The sequence below is a fragment of the Sitodiplosis mosellana genome, unplaced genomic scaffold (assembly GCF_009176505.1).
Source record: "Sitodiplosis mosellana isolate CC-2019 unplaced genomic scaffold, AAFC_SMos_1.0 Smas_scaffold_6197, whole genome shotgun sequence".
Lineage (NCBI taxonomy): Eukaryota > Metazoa > Arthropoda > Insecta > Diptera > Cecidomyiidae > Sitodiplosis > Sitodiplosis mosellana.
The window spans coordinates 7887966-7910748 of NW_022601438.1; the positions used below are offsets into that span (position 1 = coordinate 7887966).

At 38.1% G+C, this 22783-nt stretch overlaps 2 protein-coding genes across 3 annotated transcripts in view; both read right to left on the reverse strand.

Moving 5' to 3' along the window:
* Positions 1-8665, reverse strand: part of LOC129577644 (leucine-rich repeat-containing protein 24-like) — a 143330-nt gene extending 134665 nt beyond the window's left edge. For both annotated transcript variants that reach the window (XM_055465054.1, XM_055465055.1), the window contains exon 1: positions 4689-8665. The gene's annotated coding sequence lies outside the window, so the exon portion shown is untranslated. The remainder of the gene's footprint in view (positions 1-4688) is intronic.
* LOC129577646 (protein rogdi-like) overlaps positions 1-22783 on the reverse strand; it is a 74335-nt gene that overhangs the window by 23771 nt on the left and 27781 nt on the right. The window lies entirely within an intron of this gene.

Genomic DNA, 22783 nt, shown 5'->3' on the forward strand with positions numbered 1-22783 from the left:
AGTTCGCTCACTTACTCTCTGATATCCATGAAAGCCCTCTCAGCGCGCGCTAAAAGCCAATGAGCGCTTCGACGAAAATATAATAAAATTGCCGAACGCGCGCGTGTATGGTATTTATTTTTGAACAACAAACCATCCCATATTCCATCTTACGCAAACAGTTTGCGCTACTTTATCCAATTCTTCTTCGGTTCTCTTATATACAGTATCGGACAAAATTGATAGCACCCTTGACAAAAAAAAATGTACCGACGATTATTTCATGAACGTAATTCGTTTTTTCATTGAAAGATTCATCCTAATTTTTGCAGAATAATGTAAACTACAACATTCTAGAAGAATTCTTGTGAATATTTTTGAATTTCGGGATTTTTTTTTCTTCAAAAATGTATAACAATGTCAATTTTGCACTGGACAAAATTGAGAGCACGGTTCGTTATATATTTTCATAAACGGAAAAACCGCGATGACATTCAAAAAGTAGAAGCACAGCTTGGTGCACCAGCTTATGAAGATTCGAAATGCTGTATATGTTTTGCTCAACCCAATCATTCTGTGGAAAATAGAGACGGTCAAACTTTTTTAACATATTTTCCTTTGTCATCCTCAACACATGCGAATATTTCGCAAACCAAGAATGATATTGAAGCATAGTGAGTGGAGTTTGAAAGCTTAAAAGTAGGCCAATTAAATGAAATAATAATCGATCAAGTCTTTGAAATAGTTCATACAGCCATAGAAGTGTGACAGTTGCTATCAAAATAACGCCATTTATTCAACCCATGCTTTTGGCCGGCGCAAGATAGCGGTGGCGCCTAAATAAGATGTATTAGCAATTTGCGGCATTTTTAAGAACTATCAATACTTTTTGTTGTTGTCACGAATTTCGCAACAACAAGAAGTATTGATAGTTCCGAAAGTTGCCGCAGATTCTATTTAGGCGCCACCGCTATTCACTGTCACGTCAAATACATTGGTTCTTATGGCAGAGAAGCACACGTTGCATTTATTTGAAATTTGAGGTTAGAATTCAGAAATGGTAGATTATTTTGAATTTGTGTTTTGGTCAAATTTATTCTACTAATCAAGAGCTAAAAATTGGTCCAAAAAACAAATTTTTTCCATAAAAATGAATTTTTTCCCTCTCAAATATTAAAAAAACAGTACATTCAAGCTAATATTATCTGTACCAATGTTTGAGTAATTTTTAAAGATGTTTTTCAATGTATATGAGTGAAAAATTTGGTTTTTGGACCAATTTTTGGTGGTTTGGTCAACATTGAGTCATGACAGATGATATATTTCAGTTTAAGCTGTATGGTGTTTTAAAGCTGATGTTCTTCGCTGAAAAATAAGGCTAAAGCCACATGCCTATGTCGTCTGGTAGGGTACTAATGGCTGCTCAAGTGATAATTAGTGCCAAAATAGTGTAAAAATTGAACATGTCATTACTTGGGGAGCCATAACTTTCCAACTGGACATCATAGGTGAATCGTATTGGCCTTATTTTTTAGCTGTGAATATAAGCTTTAGTGTAGCATACATTAGAAACTGAAATATGGCTGTTGTCACTTCATTTGACCAAATGTCCACCAAAATTGGTCCAAAACTCGAAATATCCCTGCAAATGAGTGATTTTTCCACTAAAATAGCTTAAAAACAAGTTCACATCATCTGTGGAGACACTTTAACAAAAATTCAAGCGAAAAATATGGAAAGATATACAAATAGTTGCATGTAATAGGCAAAATTTACAACAAAATGACCATTTTTGGTACCAAAGAATGATTTTGAGCCAAAAAAGTAGATAGAACATGATTTTTCTGGGTTAGTATGTTGAGCAAAGTTGTCCAATTATACGTTGGCTACAAAATTGCTGAATATAGTGGCCATAAAAATTGGATACGCTGCGAGTTATGGTTGAAAAATGATAAAAAAATGGGCATTCTTGCGATTTCGAGGCCCTAGATGCATTTTTTTGGCAAGTTTGTTTTGCATTTTTTTGCAACTGATTTTTATCCCGCTTTTGCGAAAAACCTGCTATTGTCAGTCTATTATTCTCAGCAGTTCATATAGCCGTCTCAAAATATCGAAAAAGTGCTCAAAATCCAGTTTGAGCCAAAAATACATAATTTCATAAAATGAAAATATGAGCCAAGTTGATGATGCAGAATTTCTAGTTTTGGTAAGTACATTCAGCAGCGATACTCAAAACTTATGCCCGCATCGATGGCCGAAAAAATGTTGCACTGTGTTAGGATAAATCTTTCATGAAAAAAACGAATTACGTTCATGAAATAATCGTCGGTACATTTTTTTGTCATGGGTGCTCCCAATTTTGTCCGATACTGTATATATATATATTTTTTCAACAATTACTGTAGTCTCTCTCTTTCTTTTCCTTCTCGCATCACTTTTGTGGCAAATACGCACACACGTTCCATTGAGCATGTCTGATATTTAAACCATAAATAATTTATACACGACTGCTGTTGCGAAAAAAAACACACAGACAAAACAAAACAACAACACATACATGTATGGATGTATGGATTTGAGTGGGGAGCACCGCAAGGATGCTCGTCGCGTAGGTCATGAGACCTTTTGCAAAACTACCCGTTTAAGAGAAAAGATTTGACTACTGTATTCCCAAGTGTTTTTTCATCCATATTTACTGTGTGACATTTCCAGAAGGCCGCAATGCATTTGAGGCATTGCTCCTACTGGATCGTCTTGTAAAAAAGGATGAGTCGGCAGTATGAGTACTTCTCAAAGTGGAAAATCTGCCTGACTTAAAGACGAAGTTAAAAATTTTACTGATGTGAAAATTAAGTACTTCGTTTGGTGTAAGCATATCCATACCGAAAATATTTCTTCTGATATGGCTTAGTGCAGGGCAATTGCATAGGAAGTGGAGAGAGGTCTCCTCTCCTCTTCCACAAAAATCGCAATCGGGGTCGTCTCTAACCTGAATGCGTCTCAGGTACGCATTTAGTCTTATGTGACCAGTTAAGACTCCCACTATGTAACTAAATCTCAGTTTATCCAGACTGAGTAGTTGAGATGTGGTTTTATCATTTGGTGAAGCCATGAAACTTCTGGTGATAGAACATTGTGTGGTTCCGTTCCAACGTTTTCTAACGTTTTCTTTCAACCACGTACATACATACACATACATACACAAACACACTCGAAGCTGACTTGTGTGGTTTGGTAGGGAACGCACGTTTACACTTGAAAATGCATAACATCGTGTTCATATTAAACAAATCAAAACGATAGAGAACGACAGAGACAGTGGCAGCGGGAAAGCATTAGCAGCAGTCAAAGAACGAAGAGCAAGAAAAAAAAGGTTTTCGACAACCCAACCAAACCATAGAGCATACGAAAATTGCTGTTGCTGTTTCGTTGCCAATTCAATCTTATCTACATTCTTCATCCTGTGACAACATAATTTATGTGCCAGTATGGTGAATGTCTTGGTGGCGTGAAAGTTGGCTGTCTTAAAGTGCGACGATCGCGTTTTCTCCGAAGAAATACATTCAAACTATCCCGATCTCGATGCAACAACTCAGATGATAGAAGATGAGACTCTCTATAGAAGAGAGAGAGAGAGAGAGAGAAAGAGAGAGAGAAAGGGAAAAAAGGTGGCAGAGAAAACCACGGGAATAAAGATAAAACGAAGAGTTCACAGTGTAATTTAGAGAATCTTCAATCACATACCGCTTTATGCCATCTCACTCACGGCCCGTCCGCCTCCTTCTGCCCAAGCAACGAACAAAAACAGCCAGAATCCATTGAAAATGGGTAGAATTGGCCTGGTCTTTCATCAACATTAGTCATAGAATGAAAAAAAGAACAAACTATTTTTGCACTTGATTTCCATGAATTTGCCATTTTGCATGCCGAACGTTTGCTCTTAATTTACTCTCTCTCTCTCTCTCTTTTTTGCAGCAGGCTCTTGTACGCAGGCTGGTTCACTTGATCGGTGTTACTATCTCCGATTTTAACATTGAAACCTGTCAGCACGCGCGATGTGTAATGTGCTCGCCCAAACACAACTTTGATTATATGGAATTGGCCCTTCCTATTCCCATTGATATCTCATTCATTCACTCATTCGACTCGTTCTCTTTCACTGTTCGTTCATTATTCAAGCGCATATAAAACGCAGTCATAGCGCTATTTCGAATCGGCATTTACAAATTCGATCAAGTTGTGCGCTGTGTGCCCACACTCTTACTTTTTGCTACACGAACAGCTAGCTTTTGCATTGAAATGTTCAACTCAATAGTCTAACGCAAATGAATACATCGCGCGTGCACAGTGCACAGGCACACACACACACAACAAGCGAATAAACCAAAAATTAAATCCTGTACGATTCGCATTTTCTCTCAATTTCTGTTGATTTTTCTCTCTCTCTCTCTCTCTCTCTCTCTCTCTCTCTCTCTGTTTGTACAATGAATGGTTGATGTTGTTCTATAGGTGGTTGGCTTGCAGCAGAAATTCGCAACTAAATTATAATCGCACAATATACATACACCTACAGACCACACCAAATCCAAGGGGAGCCTATGCCTATATAATGAATTTTTGTGGAATTTGCGTTTGACAACGAGCCAAACGCACAATTATTCAGAAATGGATTCATTAATTTTCAATAAAAATGTTTCAACAACACTTACGAATTAGATGGTGCATTGATGTGTATGGTATGATGGTTGGATGGGCCAGCTTTGTGCGTTCGTTTGTTCGTTCAATCTGCTCCAGCATCCAATTCAATTTTCAACGGATCAATAAGTCGAATCAGTTGATGCTACTTCTATGCTTTTGTCGATGATTTTTTTTGGACAACAGCAGAAAATCAAAAACAGAAACGTTTCAATCGAAATCCTAGTTTTCTATTATCGTTCAATATGACCTTAATTTGTCACAATAGATTTCGTTTTTTTTTTGTTTCAGTCTCGAGCGATATATCTTGTGTGTGTATATAGATTTTTATTACGCCGTTACCGATAATTTTGTATTTCACTTAAAAATTTGCTACACTTTTTACGTCTGAATAAACAATCACTGTTCGTTGTTGATTTTCTCAGTTCATTTTTCCATTCTTTCGGTTTTTTTTCTTGAAATTTTCCTGCTACTTTATTGTGATTCTTTTGTTTTTCTTTTCGCACAGGGTATTTCATTCAACTTAGCATCGGTTTCTATGGTTATACTTTCGATAAAATTACTGAATTGTTCAAGTTTATTCGTTCATGCAAAATGGAAAATTAAGACGAGAACACGGCGTATGTTTGTGTGTGTGTGAGTTAATAAAGCTGTGTGCCAGGAAATCCAAAGTTCTCACGTCATTAGCACTCATGGATATACGGATACTGATATTGTATCCCGAAGAACGTACACACGGTTGACGATACGCACTAGTCCTTCTTCGTCCTATAAGCTGAACCAGTTTCTGTTTTCCTTCGTACGGAATTGTTGTTGTTTGTGTATTTTCTGCGTATCGTTTCTTTTTCTTTGCACTTTTCTCCTCAGAGATGAATGAAAAAAATGGAGTGAGAGAGACGCGGAACTTGTCGTTGGGATTTGTATACTTATTCACAGCTATACAAAGTGGATGTCTTTTTTGTATTCACATAATTTTTCAAGTGTTTCCTTTTTGCCTGACGTTGGCTGTTTTTTTTTCTTCGCTCGACTCGTTTCAATATAAAATCCATGACAAGTGGAGTGCACAAGATGTATCAGTAACGCACTGCAACCATGATATGCATGTGTGATGAAGTGCAAAACGTTAAATACAAGCCGAGTCGACGTCGTCGTCGTAGTCGTTGTTGTTGGCAGAGAAGAATACCGTTAGTTAGTATGTTCTTCCTTACAATGCAATTACTTTCGCTGCCTCTGTCGCTCACTCGCTCACTTTTGCTTATGGAGCCCGCTTCATTTTTCTCAATTGATTCGAGTTTTAAAGTGCACTGTTCAACCATTCACATTCACATACACAACATAATCATGACACAATGTCTCTTCGCTACACATGCACCATAGCTATATAGAAGAAATCAGCAGTTAGAGAGTGTATGGCACTCTTTTTCTCTTTCTTTCTCTCTCTCTCTCTCTCTCTCTCTCTCTCTCTCTTACTCGCTCCCTTACTCTTAACCCACGCACACTTTATCTCACCGAGGGAAACAATAACGAGCAAATGAATTAGGTACACACATTTTTTCAACTAAAAACAACCACATTATGATACTTCTTTTGACCGTCTTTATGTGTGTCTTTCAAATATGCTGTGGATGCATTTTTTATGCTCACGCTCTTGACTTGTTTTACATCGTTTGGTGGCTTGTTGTTTTTGTTCGTGGTTTTTTTTTTCTATACCTCACCCCACGTTTGCTTCTCTGAATTTTCCCGTTGCACGTTGTTGTTGTTGTTTTTCCCTTTGTTTTGCCAGAGTTTGTTCGTTCAAATTGGTAAATTGAAAGTGCAAAAAGGACAAGCGACCAGAATCGAGTGCTACAGAGATGTGCTTTGTGTGCGGGGAGCGCGCACTTTGTACTTTCAGTACATTCAATTCAATATATGGCACTTTGCACACAAACACACAACAAGGAAGTTTAATGGATTTTTACTTTAATTTAATGCCAAAGTAACAAACGCTGCGTCGAAGCAGTCCACATACAACAATGATGAGCACACGAATAATTCGGTTTGGTAGTTGGTGATCGTTTTATGCGCAAATGTTTTTTATTTATTTTTTCACTTTGCCATGCTCAGTTCTTTAATTCACAATTTGTTTTCTACTTCTTGTTCTTATGGTCGGAGCTAACTCGAAATTGAACTCATCAGTTTATTTATGTAAGAGAATAAAAATCCAGTTCGGGCATACACAATGTTTACATCGAAACGATAACAACAACATCTATGGGAGCAGAGAAAAAAAATAACCCTCACTCACTCACTCACGCACAAACAAACAATGTTTTATGCCTTTTCTATCAAATTATCTTAGCAGTGATGATAGAATGGGCCTGAGCGCGATACTTGACCTTTTTATTCGCTTTTTCTGTCTCTCTCTCCAGTTGCCTAATTTGTTTGTTTCGTAAAAAGTTTTTTCGCTGTTAGGTTTTTCTGAACAATTTTACGATCCATGAATATATCAACAACAATGACGATAATGATTATGATGAGATGCTCCACACTCAATTTGAACTAAGCAGTTTATATTTTTCCCAATTGTCGATTGCTCGGTTTTTCCACAGCGCTACTTTTTTTTCGCCGACTTTATTTTTCGGTTGGTGTATTTTCAACTCAGTCCCCTAACCAATCAAAACTGTCTACTTTTTTAGCAAATGTTTATTTTTTCATTCATTTTCTCGTCAAACTAAATGTTCTCATGTATTCAGTTGCAACTGACATTTCAATCAATAGTTTTTTTTATCGGCTTTTTTCGGGTGTGTGATTAGGTGTTTGTTTGAAATGTTGTTGGGTTTTTTTTTCGAATGTGTTTATCTATTGGTTTCAATGTTCTGGTTTTCGTACTGGGAATTTTTCGTTCTTTTTTTGTTGTTGTTGTTGAAACACACGGCAAATTTTCTCATGCCATTGCAGGTCCAAGAGTCACTTAAACTTTCTGTAGCCAAAATAAATTCACAATAGCTGGCACATACACAAATGCTGCTGCTGTTGCAGAAGGACACCGATAAAAGCATCACCACAACCACTGGCACCAGCACCGAGTCAATAGCAATTGTTCGAATATGTGTTGTGTGCTCGCGAAATTGCTTTTTTGATTCGATTTGTGTATATGCCTTGTGTCCGATGGAACATTAGATGTTGGCGAAATACAACAGAGAAATTTTTGCTGGTGGTTTTGCGTTCCGAAAACAGTCATTTATTTTTATTCCCTTGGAAACATACTGTCACTTCGATTGTCCGACTTTAGTTCTTCGGCCTTGCCTGGCAGGCAAGAACCAGACTCTCGCTTTCACTCACAACAAAAAAGCGAAATTAAATTTTCAGTCCATTTTTCACACTGTGCGCTACCAAACGAGGCGACATTCGAATAAAGCAACAGAGCGAGCGCGAGTGGAAGAGAAGAAGGAAAAAAAACCGTCCAGCGAAAAAAAAAATTGCAAAAGTTTTGATTATTTCCACCTTCACTTAATTTTGTATTTTTTCTTTATTCATTTGGAACGTGAGAACACCATATAGAGAACACGACTCATCGAAATCCATTGTAAATCGACCACAATAGGTCCGATTGAAGTACAACTTCAATTGGTAATTCAATTTATTGAATGAAGAGCTCACGCCGAAGCTAATGTACTCTACTCTACTTTTTTTTCTATTCCGTTGACTTCACACTTGTTTACTTGTTTTGCCGATTTGATTTCTCGCAAAATCACTTTATTTTTTTTCTCACTTGATTTTTCATTCGATCCTTTTTTTATTCTTTAACTTCCCGGCGCAATGATGCGATGCGTTTCACTTAATCAAAATTACGTACGAGATTTTGTGATTGATTTGTGTGTATGAAGATGCTTAGTAAAATATGGCAGAGTCGAACCGCACTTTCGGTATTTGTGTGCTTTCGGCTCTTTCGTTCAACTTGACGGAAAAATGGCTAAAAAACGTTCGCACTGTCACCAGTTCCCAAACGTACTGTAGCACAACCAACTGTACCGATTGCCTCGAAGCTCGGGGTAAACGAAAAAATTCGGTGTGTATGCCACTCCACTCTATAGTTCGTCGTCGTCGTCGTCGTTGTCGTCGTTCGCGGCAACAGTACAGCAGCACTTTTCATTCATTTGAACGAAAACGATATGGTTCGGTATGTTGCGGTGGATGAACATAGCATTTGTTGGAAAAATATGCGACGCAAGTTATCGTATAGATACCGAATCATTGACGATCGTTGAATCCGATTGTTGCGACTGCAATGGAGAAACTGCTGCTGCTGCTCCTGCTGCTGCTGCTGCTTCTGCTAGCAAGCAGCGCTTAATCGTTCACTAGAGGGAAATTTGTAAAGGGGAAAAATGTGCTACGGCAATACCGTGCAACATGATGCCAAGGCATGTGCTATGAATGCCACTCGAACTCTCTATCACTTCTTGTTTTTATGTCGGGAGCGCATGCAGTGCATGGATCCTGCTCCTGCTGCTGCTGCTGCTGCTGCTGCTGTCGTCGTATCCATTTCGGCTTAGACACAGTAACGGAATGCCATTTTTAAACCGTACACGCTCTCTCGTCCGCCTCGTACGTTCAGTCTCTTCTGCTCCCTTTGAGTTCATTCAGACTCCTCCGCATATACACACAATCAATGACAGGCTCAAGCAATTCATCACCAAGCATTTCTCACTCAATGTAGTCAAATACGATGCGTTCACGGTTGAATGTACGAGGCAAACACAAAGAGATAGCATAACACGACCGCGCATCAAGTATCATTATTGTTTCCACTCGGTTTAAGTTTGAATTCTTTTTTTTCTCTATCTCTATTTCTTACTCTCTCTCTCTCGCGCGCTCTCTTGCTTTCGATCGTCTTTGTACGGCTTTTTCATTCTATATTTCGGTTTTTAGCTACAATTTTTTTTTCATTCGCTTCTCTCATTCTTATATGCATGCCGTACATTTTGTTTGTGTGGGTATGTACCTTCTTTCGAAACTACAACGGTCGCACATCATCTTGCATGCTATTCCACATTCCGCAAAATTGCACTACTCTCTCACATTAGCTTCTGACCTACTGCCGTGTTATTTTGATTGTGCCATGACTTTTTACCGTACACGCTTGTTCGCATACGCATCATCCTTGTTTACTATTTGCGAAAAAATTTCAGAAGATGAAACAGGTTTGCTTTCTTTTTATTTAATCGTTTGGCTCCATTATTGCAAAAGCCAGTACACATTGATGTTGATTATTAGTAGAATAAGTCGAATGGCTCATGTTCTTATTATCATTTGGTAAGGTATTTAAAATGGATTCAGTGTCGTTTATTCGTGTTAGTTGTTGCGTTTTTTAGCACTACATGAAATTTAGAGCTACTAATATGCTGTTTTTTCGTCTTAATACTTTTTGACTACTGAAACAAATTATGGTGAATTTGAATTTTATGCTCATATTTTTTATTTAATTTAACCTTCAAACCGTGAAACCTATTTTCTAACGTTGTTCGTGAAACCGGTGCCTGAGTGCCCATAATGCATTTTAAAGGGAAATGTTAGTTTTTTCTTGAATTTTTATTTTTAAATGTAAATATTTCAGTATTTATTGATCGGAAAAGTAAGAAAATCACTTTGAAATGTGATAAAAGTCATAAAAAATCGAAATATGAAAGACAACAGCAAGTTTTTTGGAATTTTTTTTTAATAAAGTGGAGATTGCAATGTTGATCTCTTCACAAAAATGAAGGCAAAAACATGTACCTACAAATTCCACTATGGCCGATTTTGACGTCAAAAATTGAGATTTTGAACGGCAGGTTGGATCAAAAAGTTATGTATATCACTAGAAAGGTCTTGAAAAGTAGATTCCATTTTTGATATAAAACTTCAAAATAGGCCGGCATTTGGCCAATATTTGGTCGTTGGAATTTTTTGGCCAAAATTGATAAAATGGCCATATTTTGATAAAATGATGATCGATTTTGATGTTTTATAGCTCAAATTACATGTACTTTTCAAGATCTTTCCAGTGATGCATATTTCATAGTTCCCACATTAAATTTTATACGCAATTTGTCGAAAAATGTATATGGGCACTCAGGCACCCATTTCACGTATAGCGCATCACACATGTTTACGCGCATATGTGGTAAGCTAGTGCACGTATGTGGGTATGTTAACCTAATTTTTATAGCCAAATGTTCAACGAATCGAACCATAGTTATTTCATTAATTTATGATAAGAAATAATTAAGTTTTAAACATTCAAAGTTGGTTTTGGGCACACAGTGCCCATTTCACGGTTTGAAGGTTAAAACAGTGGCAGTAACGACAAATAAGTGCATAATATCTCGAAGCGCCAATCAAATTTTTATGATAAAATGTTTTTTTTTAAATTAACATTATTTCAAGCTTTTTTCGTACAGTATTTTCTGGGTCTTGAACAGAATTAAAGTGATTTTGGATCTATCCTCATATTATTTATCTAATTTAAACCTAAGGGGAACTATCATTTTTTTTATCGAAAAAATTCATTAATTTCGGTATGTTTTAGGAGATATTCACTCCTTTTCACAGATATTCGGTGTTTCTTATTTTGACAGTTCAGCCGTTCTCACCAGCCGCCATCTTGGATTTTTTTTAAATCTAAATTTATTCACGTATATTCACAATATTTTCGAAAATTCTATAAGAAAATATCTATAATATTCAAAAATATTCACAAAAATTCACTGTTTTAAAATTCGAATGAAGCCCCTAGATTTAAACCAAAGGCAGTATATTTCAAAAAAGAATTAAAACGAAAATCTTGTAATTCATTTTTGAAATAACTGAGTTTTTTTCTTTACTTTGTTGCAAATAAATATATTACTTCAAAGTTACTTTGATGAAATACATTTCATGCAGTGCACCAAAAAATAGTTTGTTGTGAAACAACAAAATAGAATACGTAACTTAAAACTCAAGAACGCAGAGCGGAGCGAAGCGATGCAGGAATCACTTCATTATAAATGTTGAAGTTTTCGTACAAATGAATTAGTACCGCCACCTTCAGTAACTCGCGCGAAAACCGACATAGTGCAGCATAGCACACCAATACCGACACAACAAACCACACGCACACAGACACGAATGATATTTCGTTATAATCTGTTTTGAATGCTGTCGCTGTTATTCTCGGTAAATCTTTGCGAAACTCACTAGAGGCGCTACTAGTATGCAATAGCTTGACTGTTCAACAACTAATACATTATAAGTGTATAAGGGTGCAGTCACACTAGGAAACATGGATTGGAAACATGTTTCCAGTTCCCCATAAGATTTTGCTCTGCGGTCTTGTTTTTCTTTGCTCTGTGAGAAATTGGAAGTTGATGTGATACAAGAATATTCGCCGTTTTCTTCCATGATTTCAAAACCAAAATTTCAATGAACGTCTCCTTTTTTGGATGTGTGTGTTTGTCTCGGCAATAAATCTCTAGAGTCGCATAGCTTTCATGCGATCAAACTTGCGTTCCTTTTACATTTTCTTTTTTCTCAGTTGCCCAACGACAACGACGACGACGGTAAATAGACTTTTCTTAAGAATTTTTTCTGATTTCAGCCAATTGATTGCCATAGGACCTTCCCCAAAATGAATACATATGTGTGTTGTTGCGTCTCTTCGAACAACGCAAAACCATGACGCCGGTGCTAGAGAGAAAATTTATTGAAATTTCTATCTATTTGCTTGATCTCCCTTTTACTTCGCTTCACTCGTGCTTTTTTCGTCGTTCTCATTTCTTCTTGTTCCTCTTTCCAGTGTTGTGTTGTTGTTGCTGTTGTTGTCGCTATTGCAACTTGAATTCGAGTCAAAAGTTACAAACCGCCATTGCGATGATACATTTTCAAATAGGTGTCACGAGCGGTGTATGTGTGTGTGTGCATGTGCGATGTGCTCTCTCCTCTCTTTTGCCTCATTCGCTTGAACCGTATGCCAAAAGCCAAAAATCCTATCTGAAATTAAAATAGAAAAATACGGATGTGTCTCTCACAAGTCCAATGGTGACATTTTCATTTCTTGGAACACGCGATGCCGATTCCGTGTTGAATTCCGGGATTGAGAGTGTGGGTGAGTGAGTACTGTGCGGATATGTTGCTGCTGTGTGTTCGTATGTAAGGCAGAAGTGTCGAGCGTACATCGAATTGAATGTGCACATTATAAGTGGCGTGAATTCGGTTTCTTTTTGGCAAACGTGCCTAATTTTTTTGTTCACTTCTCTTCTTTTGCCAATGAGCTTTTCTCTGTAAATGGAACCGAACACCACTGTGTGTTGAGTGAGAGAGAGAAAGAGAGTTATGGCGGTTCACGCGCACGAACCAAAGGTATCTCTATCTCAAAGCGGTAGCATCAACAGTAGCAGCAGCAGCGACAGCAAAGGAGTACGCGCGCACACATCACCATACCCGATTGCAGTTACAATTGATGTATAGTAGCTTTGTGCTCGGTCATAAACACATGAATAAATAAAACCAAATAAAAATCTACACACATTCCTTTTCATAGCGAAAGTTCGTTGATTTTCTGTCTCTATTGCTCGCTTAGTATCTTTCTCGCTCTCTTTTGACGGAAATCAAGAGGAGCGCACTTACTGTTTTCACTTAATACACAAAACTATACCATACATTGTGTGCATGAGAGGCGGCAGTAGAAGCAGCATGGGGATTTTTTCGTTTCAACAGTGAGTTTATAGCATAGCATCGTTTACCGTGAGCATCACATATGATGAGAAATCGTGCGCGCAATCAAGTTTGAAGATACAAATGAGCTTTCGTATTTCATTTCGTTTCGCTTTTTTATGACCAAATAGAATATAGATTGAGATAGATATAAAGTCGACGTGAGTGTTTGTGTTTCTCGCTCGGTGTGTGTGTGTGTGTATGTGTGAATGTATGTGTGTGTGTGTGTGTGCGTTCAGTGTATTTTCTATTCTCTGGGCTTTTGGTTGCTGAGATGCACGATAACTACTTTTCGCATATATATCCTCCACTGCCTGCTGTACGGAGTACACTTAGCCATTCCATTTACGCACAAACGAGTATTATGAAGTGTATTTGTTTGCGATTTCGTATTTGGGAAATAAAGCGAGCTAGCGTTAAAATGAGCAAAGAGCAATGCATATTGAAATCGTGTGTGATGGTTTTTTTGGGATTGTATGTTCGTGGAAGTTGTATTCAGTCTATGGGTTCCGGTATTCCCAGCTCGTTTCTCTCCATCTCTCTCTCTCACACACACACACACACACATATCCATTCATTCTCTTTTTCTCTTTCTCATTCAAAGAGAGCATACACGACAATGGCTATTCTACATACTAACGATTGCTACAATAAATATGAAATGAAAACGGAATTGAACGATGAAATGTTTATATTATATTTCGCTTCGGCAATGTAATAATATACGGCATCAAAACAAGAATGGCATAACATTAATCGAAACGAAGAGAAAGCGAAATAGAGAAGGATAGAATGAGAGTACGAGAGGTGTCTGGTGTTAAAGCATTTTTCGTGCCGAATTCATTTCATCATGAGCTTGATGAAATTGAAAGGAAACGGAGAAAATGCCTACACAAAAATGTATTACACACACACACAATCCGAAAATAGCCAAAACCAAACATCTGGCTGTCGGCTCAAGTAATCATAAAAACTGGCACTCACAAATTACCGAATCATATGACCTACAGGGTGAACACATCATCACATACACACATACACACAAGAGACAAACACAATGATTTTTCTTTGACATTTTCATTCATTGTACGGCCCCCGAACGGCACAATTTATTGACTTCATTTCGTTGCTTTATCACATGAAATGTTCATGGTGGCAAAAATAAGGCCATAATAGAATACTAAAAATAAGAAATATTGACTTAATTGATATTGTATCGTTTTGCTTTGTATGGTGTTGTGTGTGTATATTTATTTCTTCTCTTCTTCGTAATGCATTTGCCGACAGTGTTTTCTTATATGTATTTGTGAATTATTTGGGTTGGTAAAATCATAATGCAATCCAGAAGTTGGGATGTAATATCATAGATTAATCATTGAGATGCATTAAGTAATCTTCTTTAATCCTGAAATACGGGACGAGATCAAAGGTGTCATTGTAAAACAATGAGCAATGAGCATGCAATATTTTGACCGCGATAGAGTGAATGAAAAAAAAACCAACACCACCAACTGGAATTGGATTCCTCTTGAGCCGAACCGAAACAAGCCAAGCCAAGTCAAACCAAGCCAAGCCAAGCCAAACCGGAACCAAAAACCATGGAATAAAAACAGCAACATAGGTTTGGGTTCGATGCATGGAATATGTGTCAGCTGCAGTAATATGTGCTACCATAATCCATGGCGATGTTTAGCTTATGCAAAGCTCTCACTCTAGTTTGAGCCCCTCACGAATCGAGCTGAATTATTGATACAAATTCCACCAAAATCAAATTGCATCCGTAGGTCAAAAGCTTCTGCACTTGTATTGTATAAAATTGTATTGTATTGTATACATGCTTACCAAAAGCTCATTTGCACCGACGGAAAATTGCACTTGTTTGCAGCGAAATTTATAAACGTAAATTGGTTTGCATGGGCCGTATAAATAGTTGATATCTAATTAAAGCTTATGTGTTTTGAGAAAAATTCCAACGCGAACCGACCCGACCCGCACCAACCGAAATTCAACTGAGCCGTGCGCACGGCCGCACAAAACTTATACACATACTGATACATAATAATACATCCGTAAGCACATCTGTAGTGTTGATTTATAACTTTCAAATCTATAGCGCCATCGGTCATCATGTGTATCGGCAATATATTCGAATGGCCACTCGCACATGAGTAAACTCCGTTCATTTTCTTTCGGCGTATGCGTTCAAACCCATGAGTAAAACTGAGGAGAATTGAACGAATAACACTTTACAGTAAATGTTATTGTTAGTGTACCGCTTTAGATGCATCCTACAGCTGTCCTAATAGACACCCATTCTGCAAGCAAACAAGACATAGCGACTGTTGTGTGTTTACGCAATTTTCGTGATCTGATTTTGATATCGAATTGGCGGCGAGCCAAAATACACACAATATATGACACATGCAAATGAAGTGCCATTAAGTATGCGAGAGCTTGAGAATCAATTAAATTTGCTTGCCGACGCAGTATGTGAGCAATTGTTTAGAAAAATTGAGCGAAAAGTTATAGACTTGGCGAGAGCACGTTTTTCCTCTCACTGTTATTCTTCGTCTATCTATCTCTCTCTCTCGCTCTTCATCGCTCACTCTCTTTGTTTCCCGCTCTTTTTTTTTCTTGCTCCCGTCGTATCGGTTGTCTTGCGCATCATCACTTCAACAGAGCAAAATGACCATTAATCAATCGTATACATTCACGGAAATGATATAGACACAAATACAAATAGATGTCTGTTATTTTGATGAACATTTGTTTTCGCGATCGCAATGCGCCAGATGTGCTTTGTTTGCCATTGACAATTCTTATATGGACGCGTGTATATACGCATGGGGAGCGACTGAGAGAGAGAGAGAGAGAGTCTTTGGCTGAATGGATGGAGTAAGGATTTGGTTTAGACGTGGTTCGCAGTCAACTTACCATCTTTTTTTTATTGTTTTTTCTTCATCGGCTTCTCGCTGCCACTCGCACTTTTATTTTTGCCATGCCCTTTGTCGCATCATAAAACGGCTCAGCACTCTTGCTCTCTCTCTCTCTCTCTATCATTCATATTATACTCCTACGTATGGATGTAAAAATATTTAACCATAAGACAAACTGCGGCCGAATCGACCGAGCATCGATGACAATGAGCGGAGAACCGAAAAAACAAATATGGTAAAGAAAACTGAAGTAGCTCCATTACGTTGCCATGCACTTACAATTTTTGTTTTCACTGTGTATGTTTATACATATACATATACATATATATATATCGTTTTGGTCGTCGGGGGTTTATTTGTGTTACGAGAGGCCATAATATTAAGGCGGTTCAATGGAGTGAATGCAAATAAAAGTGAAAAAAATACAACGAAGAGAAGAATGAAAGCTAGAGAGAGAGAGAGAGAGAGAGAGAGAGAGAGAGAGAGAGAGGAAGGAACAACAATAGCGAAAAAGCACGCACCAAGGGATAACAAGACATGGCTATTCTATTGATTTCAATTATGCGAAACGAAAATAAACTGCGGAATTGTTTCACTCGCATTGCTTCCCGATATTTGATGTTGATATGGTAACAACGTCCTTGTGCATCTCCCGCTCGAATCGGATCGGCTTCGGGTTGGCCGCTGTTTCTGTTATGCTACACATAATAATAACACATTGCTCATTATGTAAATGGTGTGCATTGTATGTGGATGCCAGAGTTAGAGGGGGGCATTTTCATGTGCAATTCTGTGTTTGTGTGTGCGAATCTTTGCATATGCTGCGTGGCTTATACCCATCGCGCGATTTTCCATTCATAATATTATCAACTAGACATACAACATAGGATACTACGGTATATTCGTTTATTCGGTTCACTCGTTCGTTTGGTCGGTCGGTCGGTCGGTCGGTTTGCCCATTCGATTTGTTTGTTTGTTCTCTCACTTTCGCTCGTTCTCCTTTACTCGATGATGACATTCGCACGTTTTCAAATTGGTATTTGTTTTTGAAGGAAAAGTAAAAGCAATGTGTATGCGCGAATGTTGGAAAACTGTTTGCGATCATTGCCTTTGCCACCACCGTCACCACCAAACGACTAGAGAAAATCATTTGACGAAAAATCGGAAACGGATAATAAACTTCATTGGCAACACTAAATGTTTTTATTATCGCACCGAGTTTAGCCATTTACGTAGCACAATAACCAGAGATTTACGGTGTTTCTCATTCGGTTTTCATTTGAATGGCGACGCGTGCACCCGAATACTCGTTTATGCATAGCGTGCTCGTTTCAGCCTCATCTCTCTCTCTCTCTCTCTCTCTCTCTCTCTCTCTCTCTCTCTCTCTCTCTCTCTCTCTCTCTCTCTCTCTCTCTCTCTCTCTTTTCCACACACATACAGAGGTACACACTCAACATAGAAATGCACACATATTTCATTCAGTTGATCGAATTTATGTAACGGTTGCGCGCTTTACCATAAAAAAAAGTGGTGTGTGTGTGAGTCTGATGTTGCGTCTCCCCGCGTTTTCAACATAAACACATAATTCAGGCCCTTTCATTTTCGTTCATTGTTCTGAATCCCGTTGCATCGTACGAAATGTGTGTGAGAGAGAGAGAGAGAGAGAGAGAGAGAGAGAGAAAGAGAGAAATGAAATTTCAAATGCCCTCATTTGAAGCTATGTTCATAATTTTTGTGCATATGAGTTTTCCTCGTGTCTTTCCAGCTGCACTTAAGCATTTATCATGAGCGCGTGAACTTTTTCCTCATTCTTTTGATCTGATTTCTTTTCATATTTTTTCCCCCATTTATCTGCTGCTATCCATTAAGAAACAACAAAACAGAGGGAAAAAAACAGAAGAATCGCTTTACAATGCGCCTTTGTTTTACATAATTTTTATTTCACTCGTTTGTACACTTTCTCCATATGTGTGTACGCTGGCTAAAACTGCAGTTATGCTCTGCATTCAAGGCGGAATTGGAAATAGGAAAAAACTACATGAATTCAACATTTTTTTTTTCAATGCACTTTGATTGTTTTGAAGTTCATGTAATTGGCTGTGAAATCTTACTTTATCTTCATCATGGTAACTGAATGACACTGAATAAAACCAACATTCGATCACGTATTACACTTATCGTCAACGAGCAGCTCTTACACACATACGAGAATAAAAAAACATGCCAATAGAATTCGCATACCGCAGTATAACATAGAAAAAGGGACACAAAATCAAAGTGAATTCAGACGGAGGGAAAAGATAGCGATGGCGAATAACCAAGAAGCGAATGCATTACATTGCAATAAAAAAAAATAGTTTCAACAGTGGCACAGCCTTGCAACGGGTAAAATCCAACATACAGTCATTCCAAGTGAGGGAGTTGAGAGTGAAACACCCCGAGCAATACACAAGCAAAAATACAACGAACAAAACCGGGCAGCTGCAACGTTGCGCTTCAAACACAAAAAGCGCCATCTGCACATATTTGACTATTCAATGTGAACTAGCTGTCATCAGTATCGTTGAGTCATCGATGCTCAATTTATTTTGGGTCGTAAACGGTACATTGAAAATTTCAAATGTGCCGTTTATGACCCAAAATTGAGCATCGATAACTCATCGATACTGATGACAGCTAGTTCACTTTGAATAGTCAAATATGTGCAGATGGCGCTGTAAAATCGTTCACCACTGACAAACGTCAAATTAGTATGGAAAGAAGTCAATGTTGCAGCCTCCCGAACAAAACTCATGTATTGAACATTAAATATCTTTCAATTTTTTGGTGTTAGCTTGATGTGTCTGAGCGTGTGACCCAAAAATGTTCGATGCTAAATTGAATGAGTTTGTGGCAACCCCGACTAATAGTCGGAGAGTAAAACAACAGCAGCAGCAGCAGTAGGGAAAAGCAACATTGACACCCACACACAAACAGACACACAACGTACTGATGTTTCTTCATTCGATGGCATCACGATAGATATTAGAATGACACAAAAAAGCTCTCTTTTTTCATCCTCCACACATTCCCTCTCAATCTCTAGATTGCTTGTGCAACGAATGGTATGGTATGGGTGGTTTTTTTTTTGCTGGATGCATCGTAAAAACTTCGATTCATCCAAAAGTCGGATCGTATGAGAAGCATCTCTATCAGTATGTAATAACCCAACATCATCATCAATGTAGGTATGTGCGTGTATGTGGCGTGTATTTTGCAACGAAAATGCGAATCGATCACTAAGTGGAAGTCTTCATCTGGGTCGGTGAATTATAAGCATCATCGTTGGTACATGCGATTGATGATCTGGTGCTTTTTTTTCCATCTCTCTTTCCAGCATGCTATCCTTTCCGCTATTTTTCTCGCTATCCTTTGTATACATTGGAATGTGCTTGTGTGTGAAATGTGAGACTCAGAGTGAAATTGTATTGTCTGTAGTGCGTGCGGCACACAAATAATCCTCAATGTGAAAAAAATAAAAACGACTTCTTTTTGACTATAGTCACTTTGACGCACACCGAATTACTTGCTCTTTTGAACTTAACAATCAACTGCATTTCGTTTCGTGTCATACAATTTTTTTTCTTCTCGGGTTCGTTGTTGGTTTGAGCATTTACATGCTATGATTATTGCGGCCGTCGCACATATTCATCACCCGTAATAATATCGTGCTTATTTTATTATGTCGTCACATACGCGCAAATGATGCAATAAAATTGGGATAAATCATTCCTAATGTCAGATTAGGCATTCTATTGGCCCATTTTTGTTGCCATAATCGTGAATACGTAAATATTGTCATCGTGTGATTGCTGGGCGATGATTTCTGAGGAAGATTTTGTGTGTGTGCAGGCTGTGCACAGTTGGTCGATTGACAGCCAACCATCATTGGCCTGCTCTAATGATGACGCGTCAGTTCAACAAAGAAGTAAAAACGAACGAAATGGAACCACTTGAAAACTAAAAAAGAAAAAGGTAATCAAACCGCATGGAAAATGAATTTCATTGAAACACAAACCAAATGCGAGCAGCAGACGACGACGACGACGAAATGAAAATGACGACAGCGACCATGGAAGAAAGTTTCTTGTTTTAAGTACGTCATTTGAGCAAAATCAACTCTTTGCTTAACTGAATTCGTGTATCTTAATATTGATTACGGGTGCGCTCTCACGCTGTGTTTGTGTGTGTGTGTGTGTGTTTTCTTTTTGTGTGCCATTGCCCATTTTCTCTCTTGCAATTGAAAATATATACGTTTTTTCGGCGAAACAAGAAAAGTGCCAAGTTCACGGTTGAGTAGGAGACAAAATTTTCGTCTTTCGATAAGTTTTGTTTTTCTCCCACTCTCTCTTCCTCTCTCAGCCAGACAATCGCAATATTATCTCGTTTGCCAATTCTCTTCATTTTTTTTCCGTCTCTAGTAGAAATGTGTGTGCGTGTGTCCACCATAAAGGATTTGGAATTTTGTGTGTATATATATGAATCGGAGCATTTTTCGTTATTGAAAATGTTTCGATATTTGGAATTTTAATAACAATAATAGTAATAATGATTGAGACAATCGATATGAATGGCCGTCTTTGGATATTTCCTGACTATTTCTTGGCAAATTTCATGTTTTTCCTTTCCATTTGCCATTGTTGCCGTAGCGCCAAGTCCACCAAACTGCCATAGAAAAATGGTGATGGTGTCTTTCTATTCGGTTCAATGTTGTTCACCGTATTTTTGGCGAATGAGCACAGTCACTTGTGAGATACATCGTCTTTATATATTCAGGATATCCTTTTCGTTACTTACGCTATTTCTCCTCCTTCTTCTTCTTCTTCTTCTTCTTCTTCTGATTCTGTTCATCATTCGAGCTACTCCATCGTTTTATTTCGCTGGATGAAATTCACACACAACACTCAGTCATGCATACACAGTCTGAACAATATTATTTGCATCTTCCACTTCGTTTTTTTTATGTCAATTTGGTCTCGACACTCTGGATTAGCCGTAAGCTTTTAATATCAAGGGAATCGATTTAACGATAACGCGGCCGCGGCGTCGAAAAAGTGTGTGTGTTGAAAAAAGCCAAGGGAAAAAAGTGTGCGATTGTGTATGTGTGCACGAGATGGTGGTGGCGGATTACCGAAACGGGTGCACACATTGTGATCATAGCGAAGACATAAAAAAAAAAAAATTATGAACAAAATGATTGTATCAGTCTATAATCTCAGTCTGCATGTCGCAGTCATAATACAACACAATATAATTGTTTGCGATTTTGGTTGTTCAAAGTTGCCGGAGTTATGTCGCATTGTGGCCGACAACAACAACAACAACGACGGTTAAATTTCCCAGCCATTTTCGATGCTTCATTTGAATATGTCGTTCTATTTATAATTGCCTGGTTAGTAGATGAATTTCTCATTCTTTGTCTCTCCACTTCACTTGTCCGGTGTATTTGTCATTCAATGTGCCTCGTGCTTTTTCTTCTTCTTCTCTTGCTGTGTGGAAAATGCTACTGGCCAAAAAACCGAAGCGACAATGAAGCACACATTTTTGATAGAAGTAACCGTAATTAATTTTAAATGGACTTTGTTACCATAAAAACATTTAACTAAATGGATTTTTATGATAACGAACATTTAAGTGGACGAGATGCCGACAGAGAGAAGAAAGGGAAATGGAGATAGAGGAATTGGTAGGTGAAAGAGAATGAGAGACATTACTTCCCGGAATCGATGCGCAATTTTGGTCGGTTGGCTCTTTTTGTGTGTTTACTTAATTTCGGTAATGTTATTTTTCGACTGTCCCTTTCGTTACATTCCACCTAGTTGTCCCTTGTTATCGATTTCGATGTGATGTTTGTGCAAATGTTCGAGTCGCTCATTGCTTGATTGTCGTTGTTGTTGTTGTTGTTAATGCTGCCGCTCTAGTTTACGGTGTCTCAAATTAGACTTTAATTCGCCTGTTGTCGTACAACGTTTGCATCTGACCACTTCATAGGCCCACTTTGGCTCGTTCCATCCAGCTCTAACACACACTCATACACACATATATCTCATTTTCATCGGTATTCCAACGTTTCTGTTTGTTTATTTTACTTGGAGATGATTTGAGTTTGAATACTTGAGAGATTACGAGTACCGGTTGCCCGTTGTGTGTACACTGTGCCTACCATTTCATGTCGTATTTGCGACGGCAGAGAAATTGTTGACTAAATTAACTTGAATGGGTTTTGCAGTTACTGCTACTGCTGCTGTTGCTGTTGCTGCGATGTAAATACATTTAGCAAAAACTACTTGAGACACTCACGGCTCGAAAACGTAACGCAAGATTATTTTCCACACAAATTGGCTGTTGCCAACTGACCAAGGCAATCAATGGATGCTCAATTGAAATATATTTTAAAGCTGGCGTCGCCATCAAAACTGGGT